This window comes from Lissotriton helveticus, chromosome 4_1 (genome assembly GCF_964261635.1).
Source record: "Lissotriton helveticus chromosome 4_1, aLisHel1.1, whole genome shotgun sequence".
NCBI classification, from domain to species: domain Eukaryota; kingdom Metazoa; phylum Chordata; class Amphibia; order Caudata; family Salamandridae; genus Lissotriton; species Lissotriton helveticus.
In genome coordinates, this window is record NC_136063.1 from 341,803,745 (window position 1) to 341,816,580 (window position 12,836).

Genomic DNA, 12,836 nt, shown 5'->3' on the forward strand with positions numbered 1-12,836 from the left:
GAACGGAGTAGCAGAAAAGGACTGGCTGATTCATGTTAAGCAGCTCTACGCAATTTCGCCCTCATATAAAGATAGCACAGAAGGGCCAGTGGAGGAGGTGGGCTGAGAATTGCAACCAAACACCAAGCCAGGAGCAATGTTTGCTAGCCAATGCAACTGGCCTGTGGGCAACAGAACTCCGGTGGAAACATACTGCACATCACCAGTTCAGTTAAATCCCCAAATGATCATCAAGACCATCAAGAACATGAAGAACAACGGGGCCCCTGGGCCAAATGGGATTCCAGCACCGGTCTTCAAAAAGGCCCCCGAAATCTGGGCAGCAATGCTAACTCCATTATTCAACTACACTTTCCAGATAACCTTAACTCCCAACTCTTGGAAGGGCTCCATCTTGGTCCGGATTTCCAGAAAAGGAGACCATTCAAAGCCATCAAATTACAGGCTTATCGCCCGTACTTGACCTCGAAGTCAAAGCCTACGTCGGCCTACTACTAAAGGACTTGGAGACTTGAGTGGAAGAGAATAGCATCATACCTGTTTACCAGACTGGCTTCAGGTCACAGGCACCGACCATGGACAATGTATTGGCGCTAGCCAGCTATACACCACATCCTGACATTGAAGGAATGTCAGACAGAGAACTTTTATTTCAGCTAAAACAATTAATTAAAATACATAGACAATTGGTCCAATATGTCATGCGGACTTTAACAGTCCAACCAGCAATAAAAATTCCACAGCACACCCCTTACCAGGGGAACACAAATAAAATTACACCACAGACTATACAATCAGTCATTGGCAAATTACCCGCAAAACGGGAACAAATTCCGTTCTGGTTAGCTCAAAAAATTACTCAAATAGTGGCAGTATTTCCTGATACTACACCTCATGAAAAACACCACAAATCTCACCACATGTGGAGGACTGTGACACTTGGGGAACAGTCTTTGCTTCAATATACACAAAAACACATGGTGTTCCGTCTATGGCGGTTATACCAGACGTACTAAGACAGATTCAAAATGAATACGGTCCAGAGCCTGCTTTAAATCTAGGTTTGAAATTACTGAAAGACTTTAAGCAAGTCTCGGCTATACTACTAGCCAACATAAAAGGAGAAGCAGCATCTGTGGCGATCCGCAAAAAATGAAAAGAAACAGAAATTACAGACCAACCTTTTGAACTTGCCAGAATAATTGAAAAGTGCTATGAAGAATTAGGTAGAGATAGTTTGGGTGGGAAACCCACTAAAAGCACAACTAACTGAAAATCCTGAAAAAAACCTTTATTAAGAATACTCTCATTACTCCAAAAAAGAAGTGGGAGGGTACTAAACAAACCACTCCCAGAGAAAAACAGTTTCAGTCCAGAGGAAGGTCTCCCCAATGGAGAAGTAGATCTCCAGGACGAGGGGACAGGTCTCCACAACGGGAGCCCTCTGAAAAAAGAAACAACCTTAGAAATAAGGACAATTTAAGAAAACCTGACAGATATCAAGATAATGATACACGTCCCTCTCGATCTTTTCAGAGTTACTCACAGAAATCGGAAAGAAGAGGACGGTCAGAACATAAAGAAGAGCGCGTCAAGTTCAAAGACAAGGAACCTGCTCATCAAAGTAAAAAATTACAATTTCCCAAAAAGTAGGTAGCTAGTATTAAAATAAAACATGCCGAGGATTCTGAGGACATAACTCAAGACCGGAGAATGGGCCCAGACAATGCTAGACAGCGCTGCAGAAGTGACCATAGCTCGCAAGATCCTGATGAATCTTATGGAGACAGTGGACATGAATGAATACATTTAAGTGGAAACTGCAGACACCAGAGTTAGTGTACCCAATAAATTATATGAAATAACACTACGTATAGAAGGGGACAAAACTAGGAAAACAAGAGGTCTCTTTTGGGAGAATCTATCTAAAGGCTATGATATCCTTCTAGCAGAGAAAGACTGGCCACCAGAGTTTTTCAGGGAGTGCCCACATGGTGAAGAATTGATTATGCCTGCCTTCTCAAAACACATTCCAATTCATAAAAAATATACATATGCTAGAAAATGGGCAGTGGCCCAAGCCCCTGCATTATATAAAAATCATGTAAGATGGGATGAGGATTCTCCTCACCATAAAATTCAGTTAAAACATCAACCTACTGCACAGAGGCAGTAACCTGTTAAGCAAGAAGCTAAAAAACAAGTCAGGGAGATCTTAGATCAACTTGAATACCAGGGGGTGATTGAAACATGCACCTCACAAATGAACAACCCTTTGTTTCCTGTCTCGAAACCAGACGATTCATATGGTCTAGTTTTGGATTACAGACACCTAAACTCTTGTTGCAAAACAGTTGCAGTACAAAACTCAACCAGCGCAGCACTAATGAATAACATTGTGCGCAAAAAATATAAAACTACATTAGATATTTCAAATGGTTTCTTCTGTCAAAACAATGCACCAGAAAGCAGGTATTTGACCACTTTCTCCAGTATGGGGGCCCAGAAGCAATTTTTTAATCTCCCCAAGGGATTCAAGAACAGCCCAGGAATATTTTCAGCCAGGGTAACAGAATTACTATAAATATATGATGATGAGGCATTATCTTATGTCGATGACATCTATCTTACAGACGATGACCTGGAGACACACTTGAAAAGAGTGAACACAATTATACCTGGGTTCGCATCTGAAGGGTACAAATTCAACTTTAAAAAATCACGAATTGCCCATCTCACTGTCCTATTTTTAGAATATGAGTTATCAAGTGACGGCAAAAGCCTAGCAGACTACTTCTTAGAGAAGTGTGCAGTTCTCCAAGCTCCAAAAACGCTGAAAAACTTACAATCAATTCTAGGTTTCCTGAATTTCGGAAGAACTTACATTCTAAACTACGCAGAGAGGGTTAAACCCCTCTACGAATTAATAAAACCTGATTTCAAACCAATTAATTGGACACAGAAACACACAAAAATTTTATGATCAATACAAACAGACATGTTAACTAAAACAAAACTGCAAACACGCGCAAACGAACGCAACCTTATAATCCGAGTCATCCCAGGAAGATGCAAATTTATTTACCTGACCTCTAATGAGGGAGAAACTGTATCAATAGCTTATAAATCACACTTGTACACACAAGCTGAAATGAAATTCAGTTCAACTGAAAAAAATCTGACTGCGGTCCAAACTGCTGTAGCAAAAGAAAGAGCCCTAGCCCAAGGGAAGAGCATATCTGTTTTAACAGCAGTATCAGCCCTTGAGGCAGTAACAAGACCGAGCATTCCAAATGCTATGGCATTAGATCCAAAATGGATACAATGGGCTAATTCTCTTACTGCAACAGACGTGATACACGCATTTGATCCCAAAATGAAAAAGCTAGAACATCTAGAATACGAACATGAATGTCCTCTGTCGATCGAAATTCTGCCTTTCGAACAGTACGCCTGTGTAATCTACACAGACATATCTGCACAACACTACGTTGTGGATAAACAAGTTTAAAATGCAGCATGCGCGATTGTTAAAGGTCGCTGGCGCATAGCTAAACTCAGACCAATGGTCACTAAAACTGAATCACTCAGAAACTGTACAGCTCAGCGAGCTGAACTACAAGCTTTAAAGAAGGCGCTTGAGAATGCCGATCGCGAATTCCCCACACTAATAGTGTGCGACTCGCATTTCTGCGTCCAGTCTTACAATGATTTCATGCAGAACTGGGTTCAAAACGGTTTCAAAAATGCAAAAGGTGTCACAATATAGCATAAAAAACTATGGGAACAAGTAGTTCTTTTACAGATAGAACTACGAAAGACTCACGTGATACATACGCAGAGTCTTCGACGTGATGGCGTTCATGTTGCAGGGAATTCACTGGCTAACAAAGCCACAAAGGCAGCTGTTCAACTGGCTTCCGTAGCTACAAAAAAGTGTTCTAAAAACAAATAGATGGAGAAACCATGGTGGCAGTAAAAGCCTCATTAAAAGACGACTATGCGGCATTACCTCTAAAATATCCACTCAATAATTGATGCAAACTCCGCTCCTTTTGCTCGAATCCCTGGAGTGGGGGACAGAGTAATTCCAAACACGAACCGGAGGGCTTACTTGATTCAAGAAGCACACGTGAGAATGGGTCTGAGGCACCTAGAGATCTTGAAATCTCTAATAGAATTGCAATCAAAATACTGGTGGCCGGGGATGAGCGTGTATGTTTATAACTTTGCATTAGATTGTCAGGACTGCAACAGAGATCGCAGTTGTGAACCGGACTAGATACCAGCCCAGACACCTCTATTAGACAGCATTAGGCTATTTACACGCAGAGGACCACAGGGAAAGAAGAGATCCCATAAATATTAAGACGAGATTCATTTGGATGTGGCCCCAGCGTTCGGCTGACGCCAGAACTGTTATAAAAGATTTGCGAGTATTTATCGGCACATACGCAATTGGCAGGCTACATTCTGACCAAGGTCCTGCGTTTAGCTCTCGAGCTTACAAGGAGGCCATGGCCAGCTTGAGCATTGCATTGCGGTACTCTAGTCCATTCCATCCTGAGGGAAATGCGGTGGTGGAGAAAAAAAACTGTGACATAAAGCAATCTATAACAGCGAGGGTATTAGGTTCGGGTGATGGGTGGGTCAAACATCTAGTAAGTGTCCAACGTAGTCTTAATAATCTGCCAAGACATTCTCTGGGTGGAATCACTCTGTATGAACTTTTGTTTGGTACAAGAATGATAATCGAGGACCTCGATAGTCAGACTTCAGTGGTGGAACAAAAAAACCTTTGATATCAAAGATCGTTTGGCAGTTTTACAGGACTTAAATGAGACAAGAAGAAGTCTAAGTAACACAAAGCTAAAGCCAACGGCCACTGAAGAGAAACCACCTGTCCCAGGAAGACCTGTCTCGATTCCAAAGATTGGGGATCTGGTCAGAGAAAAGATTGCGGTGAAGAAGGAATTTGGGCCTTCTTACAGCAAAGCAGTACCTGTCTTAGCAATCAGCAGAACAAGATCAGTGGTACTACCGCCCCTTGCTGGTAAAAAGGAGAACAGAGTTGTATCAATCGACCTGGTAACACCACAATCATGTGGCCAATAATAAGTAGTAGGCCCAGTGGACTCCCAAGATGTAGCAGAAGACCAAACCTTGCTACAATTCAAAAGGTTCAAACTGAGAGACTAATCACATTTGATAAACCTGCAGTGAATAAAGAAGGACTATGCAACAAAGCGATGGAACTTGTGCCTCTTGAAACCCAAATTGCAACAGTACATCATGAAACACCTGTCTACAATGATGTAGCCTCTGACTATACTAATATGACAAAAGAAGAATAAACTACAAAGATTAATAAGAATCCTGAAGCAATTCCAACAATTGACAGAACTGCATCTGGCTACTTCATCAATTTCGATGACTTTTCTGAAGATCCAAGTGAACATGAAGAAAAGCCAGCAAATAAAACTTTCAAAGAAAAAATAACTGAACTCTTTCATCAACTTGGAGAAACAAATCTGATTTCACCATGGATTGAATTGTGGATTGTGTTAGGTGTACTTTTTCTCCAACTCTGGCTCATTTTGGTTTTAAGCTTGGGAAGAATGATTGATAGAATATACAGTACAATGGACACAGCAAGTCAGAAAATCAACTTGGTTCTAAAGCCTCACATAACTTCTCACATTGAAAAAAGAGAACTATCATCAGTAAACATCACAGCCATTCCTATACCTGGTGGTGTAGCATGGGACGCTACTGACTACGACATCTATGGCCCGGTTGAACTCTTGAAATATCTACATCAGTTCAAGGTTTCTTTAAGTGACTTTGAATCACCTAGCGCTTTCTCTGATGATTGGGACTTTGAAAATATTAATAATATAATTTCAGATTTAAAAATGTCAGCAAAATTTACAGAACATGATTATTTAGAAGGTTCATCAGATTATGAAGAAATGTATTGCTTTAATCATTATGGGCACCACTATTTGAATAACTCTGCTAATCCTAGAAATGTTTTCACTTATAATCAATGGGAACATTGTCCAACACTGCCAAAAGGCCGCTCAAAAACATTTTATGAGAAATTCCCATACTTCTCAGGGTTTAATAACACTGATCCAGAAATGTTTTATTTTAAAATTATGAATAAGACAGGAATGAAAAACATGTTGACAAATACTAAACTGATGTATTCTGCAAAATTTTATGAAAAATTGTCTACATTTGGTTTTGAATTTTGGAAAAACAACATTGAGACAAATACTGTCTGGGGTACAAAAGACTGGCAGGTACAAGGTTTAGAATCATTATTCAGAGCCTGCATGATCCCAGAACAGATAATGTTCCTGAATGACACCATTCAACAAACAACCGGTCTTGGCCTAGCCAGGATAAAGGACTTAAACAAACCTTCCATACCAAAGCCCATACCTGATAGTAATAGCACTACAGATGCAGAGATAGACGTATCCCATATTTTACACCAAAATAGAACTAATCCTGATTGGAGAAAATGGTTGATCTGGCCCACAGACACTAATAACTGTCAAGATAGATTCATGAACAACAAACAAGGGTTCAAACAGAATAGGCCAGATCCAAAAAATTCCCAGAGACAACATTCAGGGATAATAACAACATACAGTGTAAGAAAACTATGCCTGGAATGGCTACAGAAATCCACACTACCTGAAATTAAGCAACACTTTGCTTTACTTAAAGAAGGTGCTGACTTGCGAGATTTCTTATTGGGACCTCGCAAACAGCATCAAAAACGTTTCATATACGCCGGTATATATGCTCCTTATAACGAAGCTTGGAAAGTAACGCAAATTGAAACTGCTGTAAATATGAGAAATTGATCGTATTCATTTAGAAAAAACACTGTCTGTAGTGGACAATGGGTTAATGACTCTGTCCTCCAGAATTTTTTCACTGGACAACATTGTATCATCTGCTATTGATATAATAGAACAGGATATGCTAATGTTACAGCATGGCCAGTCCCAATTACGTTCTATTGTACAGTTAGGCTGGACGTTACAAAATCTCCGTTCAGGCTACGTGCCATGGTGTCTAATCAACACAACGTCATTGTTTTCTGTCTTTAACCTTACAGATAAACAAATCTCTTTGGCACAAAGAGGAGCAGACTATACGGTGCTGAGCATTGAAAAACTAGAAAGATTACCATTGACAATCTCCGAAAGACCTGTCATTGAATGGATAATACATGGCACCATTACAATTCCGATAACGACTTTTCAGTTTCAATATTGCCAAAAGCACATACCAGCGGGCCTGTATGAAAGGTTGGGTAAAGGGTACATCAAGTTAACCTGGAATTTACCTTACACACATAGATGTTGGAGTGGGGGGAAAAAAGAGGTATTTCTTAGTGGTAACAACTGTACAAATTCACTAAGCGGTACACTTCTGTGTCAAGGAATTAACTTGCATGGAGCCTGCGAAGATTCATCAATAACCTTTCATGTCACCTGCACGCACCCCTGCTACACAAATAGAGCCTTTTTTCAGACACCTTTCCAACGGCAGTTACGTTATGTTAAGTGATTGCAGCTGTTGTGGCATGGTGCCAGGAACGGCCTATCTTGTCAGTGTTACATCCAGGGTCACTTGCTGTATGCAAGCATTGTATCCAAACAGCAAACCAGACAAGGAGGCAACGATATGGCCTTGTCTGAATATCTCTTCTATTCGAATTGATACTTTAAGCAGAATGAAGTCTTTTACAAACAACTGTGCCTTTAACCTCGTCTAAAGAAACGTATGATCTGCAAGTCGCAAGGACATCGGCAGAGATACATGCATTATTATCAACAAATTGCCCCGTGCATTTTGTAGAAATGTTAAGTCAAATCTTAAACATGTCTGATACCAGTGGCATCGCACATGTATTTAAGACAATTTTTTCGGGACTGTTAGCACCCTTTCAAGCTGTCCTGAGCATCTTCCCGAATTTCGTGCACTCTGTGTTCAGCGGCCTGCCTCTCATCTTGGGACCCGTAGCAGGAATCTTATTTTTGTTCCTTCTGCTCCGATATGGCAAGTCCAGTCACAGACAAAACTCAGGCTACAATGGAAGAAACGCTCCTAGCAATGCGATACCGAGATCGGATTACTAAAGTCCTCGGCTTGGCTCGGCTAAGAGATCTGAATACTACCTGGTTTCTTTCATTCAGACCAATCTGGCAAGATTGCATCCTACCTGTTCTACGATGCCTGCTCTGTGGAGAAGAATGCATGTTAGACGTCTGTGTCACACTCCCATCAGCAGTACCTATGGATATCGATACTTTGCTTGGTTCGGTAACGGCTCATGCAACGTGTTGTCCCCAGCGGCTACCTATTCTGATGACGGCATTCGTTGAGACCTCACCATTACGATTAGGTGGCGGTGAGGTACGAGATGAAAGCGGCACACAGGTACAACCTTCTGTGACCATTGCTGATCTAGACACCGATGACGGCAATGCATCTCACATATGCACTATTTCTACTTTTTCGGACATGGTCCAACTTTCACCTACTGTTGTAGACAAATTCTTTACCAGCCTATCTGAGTTAATGTTCTCTCCTAACAACGAGAATAACTTTTGAAAACACGAGCACACAGCGTTCCCTGAACTCTGAATTCGGCTTTCAGTTTTGATAAACAGAAAAACTATTGGAACTATTTTTGCCCTGACAGCGAAATAATTTTTTCCCCGTTCCCAATATATTTCCTTTTTTGGCACATGATACTCTGCTTAAAGTAGAACTATTCTTAGAGAACAAGATTTCTATTTATTAAAGCTCTAGAGACAAAATTTTGACTTAGCCTCTAGCACATATACAGTCTTGTATGAATATGTGATGAAATGGTCTGGACCTTCTCCTCTGTATTAAGAGCCATTTCATAAATGTAAATTTTGTGATTCATTCAGTGGCCATTTCAATGTACAATATATGCATTATCTGAATGATACCACTGCTTGGAAACGTACAGTATAATACTCATGTTTCGTGTATATACCATTTCAAATGCATTTTATGTATTTTGGGGTGGGATGGAAAACACATGCATAGATTAGTTTAAAATTGCTTAGTATTTAGTAATGATGGACATTATACGTGGAGTGGGTGTTGTAGACGAATCGAGGACTCTAGTTAAATATTCCCGATTCATGCCCATATGTGGTTATATCAAATCATATCCTTATATAGGCATAAGAATCATACCCATATTAAGACATAGCCAATGCAGTCCAAATACGGGAAGGCTACTCCCATAGACTCCTAGAAAGCACAACGTGTTCTTAAACAAACCAAGCCTCCAGCAGCCCGGGAATTCCCCCTGCTTCTGTATTGATTTGTCCTAGAACTCCCGGAGTCCTGAAAGAACTGCAAGTTCTTAGTGACGTCTTATGTCCAACCTTACGTCAAACTCGGCACCTTCCAGGTATAAATATACCAGCATCTGCCCTAGCAAAACACACAGTGGTTTGGAGCAGATCGCCTATCTACTTGCCCGACGCCCTGCTATAGCAAGTGCCGAAGGAAGCCGACCCTCCCGCTGACGCACTAAGAGAGACGCTGTCTTTTCTCCTGCCGAGAAATCCAGCTCCAGTGTTTCCCTGTCACCCTTGCGGGTTGCTGGGAGATCGAGTCCTGAGAGAGAGATACAAGACCTCCTTCATTCTATAACCAAGATACGGAGCTGATTAGACCCTTAGAGAATTCTTGATTTAGATTCTTGGCAGAAACTATCTAAACTCAAAACTACATCTCACTTACTCCTTCCCTGTACTAGGCTTAGGTTAGGTACACCGGGGTAGGCGTATCTTAGAAGCACCAGTTGAGAACGTTTAGTCATTCTTTTATCATTGTATGTATTTTATCCATTTTAAACACCGTATGGCTTATAAACCATACTATGCTTTTACAGTACTATTTTATAATACTCCTTTTACTGTACGCACTTACTTTATGACAAGTATTGCGATTGTAGCAATTCACCTCTCTTGCATGAGAAAGAAGACTGTTCAATAAATAACCTCTTTTATTGAAAACGCCCATCTCTCTGTTTCTCTGCACTTCTGGTGAAACCAAGCATGCACGATTGACTGAGTAAAATAGCTATATATTGTTTCCGCGACTCTGGAGGTATACTCCTTATTCTTCAGGGAGCAAAGTTGTCATGTTTATGCGGTTGTCAGAAACGAATCCCTTTTTGTGAATTCGAGAAAGTTTCTAGTGACCTCTGAGCTAGCTGGCATTCATAATTAAGACTAACATATTCAATAGAGACCTAGTCGACCTAAGTCCTACGTCTAAACTATCGTTTATGTTATTCCAATGCGCAGAGCCTATTGGGAATATAGGAACTACACTACAAAAGTATACAAAATAGTGCTTGATATTCCTAGGTCAGCAAGGAAAGCAAGGCTAAGGCTGAAACTAGGCATGGAAAGGCTGGACCTGATGTGCCAGCGGGAAATTATAAAGCTCTGTCTCAGGATCTTAAGTGCCCCAGCTAACACGCTAAGGGCCATATATATCAAAAAAGAGTTTTGCGATTCTCAAATTGTGATTTTTAGCGAATCTCAATTAGAGAATCGAGAAATGCAATGTATGTAGGATGAGCAAAAAATGTTGCGAACCCTACATTGTCCTTTTTTGTGAATTGCAAATTGTGATTCGCAAATAAGAATACCTTCTCATTCATTCCTATGGGCTAGGAGGCCCATAGGAATGAATAGGAAGACATTCTCAATTTGCAATTACCAATTAGAGAATCTCAAATTGAGAATGCAATTTCAAGGTTCCAAGGGTGCCAAAAGGACACATTAATGCACCCCTAAAATATGCATGTGTGCACATTTTGCGCACATACATGCCCTATGGGCATTTATGTGTGATATATGGCACTTTAAAAAAATCAAAAAAAAGTGCTTTTTTTTTTAAAGAAAATTGCAAATTACCCCACCAACTTGAAGTTGGTGGTATCTTGCAATTAATTCCTTAAGGCCAAATAGCAAATTCTGGTGCCTCCAGAATTGCATTTAAGGAATCACAATTTGCAATTCCTTAATTGCATTTGCAAAATAGAGAATCATAAATTTTGTGATTCTCTAATTTGCAATGGTCTTTTGGGATAATACATCCCAAAAAGCTATTTCTCATTTGCAAAGGGGCAGATTCTGAGAATCTGCCTGTTTGCAAACGGGAAAAAGGCTTGATACATATGGCCCATAAACATCAACTGAGATTTATTTTTGAAGAGCCATGCACGACCTGGCACACCAGCCTTGAAAAAGCGATCGAAACATTGAAGCTAGTCGAAGAGTGCATATCGCGGCCGGAAATTCCCCTGAACGTTTGGAAAAGAGCCATAAACAAACAAGTTTGTGAAATCTCATTTGATCTAGACCACAAATCTCTCTGTTCAAGCTCACACTTAGATCCACTGAATAGCTCTTACACATCTGGCAAACCTCAGCCTTACATAAGTGAAGCTCTCATTCCATTGGCCCAAGTAAAATTCTGTCTATGAGATTAATTACTTTAGGAATTGCGGATTTTAATCCTGCATGGGCCCGAAGGAGGGAAGCCACAAACTGTAGACTGTGCCCCTACAAGAGAGAATCGTGGCTGCACCTTCTATGCTGTTGCCCCAATCTCATCGATGAACGTCGGCAACTACTGCACTCGATTTGTACTATCAATGGAATAAAATCTTGCAGTGAAGCATCAGACATGTGCTTTTCTAATTCCAGCAAGATGACCCTAGCAAGACTGGGGAAATGTATCCACTACATCAGGAGGGCCTAAAAAAGGGCTAACAAAAGCAATAAAACTCTGGAGAAGAGCCACATAAATCCAGCGGAAGATAGATGAGGGGGTTTCTATTGAGCAATGATGCCTTTTCGCACTTCCAGTACCCCTCCTTGGATAGCGCCTTACAGGATAACCGACCAGAGGTCAAGGGGTATGAGTCACAGCTCTATAATGCTACCCGCTTTCACAGAGCAATGCAGGATTATGGATTGTGAATAAGGCCACACGTCCATGATCACAAACCCTGGGGAAGGCTGATCGAGGTGGAACTGAGGAGGGGCGGCAAATCCCTTCTATCAAAAACTTTTTTCTTTACTACAAACTCAAGTTGTATCATTGTTTTAGCTGTAATAGGTCGATTGTTTTTACTGTAATGATTTTAATTATTTGTACAGTTAATAAATAAATAAACTCTTCAAAAAAATAAATATAGAACAACCCTATGAATTGGATGTGCCTAATTAATTGCAGATAAGCTAAATGTATCATGGAAATCCCCACTTATACATCAACTTTAATAATCTCCCAATTCTTAATTGATATATGTTGATCTATAGTGCGGTTTATGCTATGGTGTTTACCAATTAATAAAATGTATGATTTTAAAACAATGTGAAATAGGATTTCTTGCATAATATATTTCGGTTTGTATGCTAATTTATTCTAATTAATTTGATTATTCGAATTAACTAGATTTATTCTCAGCTCCCTTGTTCGTATTTTCATTCAATGTAATACAGAGGCTCCTGAAAGTGGCTCTAAATGGAGCTACTTTAGCTACATTGCAATTCATATTAACTGTTGTGCGAGAATGGGCGATAATAGCTATTTTCAGTCCTGTCAGACTGGAAATGAATCCTGGGCCTTCAACGTGTTAGAAGCATGAGGATGTGGGAAAATTACCCAGCCCTCCTTTCTTAATGGCTCTTGTTCATACACACTCAGTATGACTCCAGTAGCCATGAACAGTCTGATTC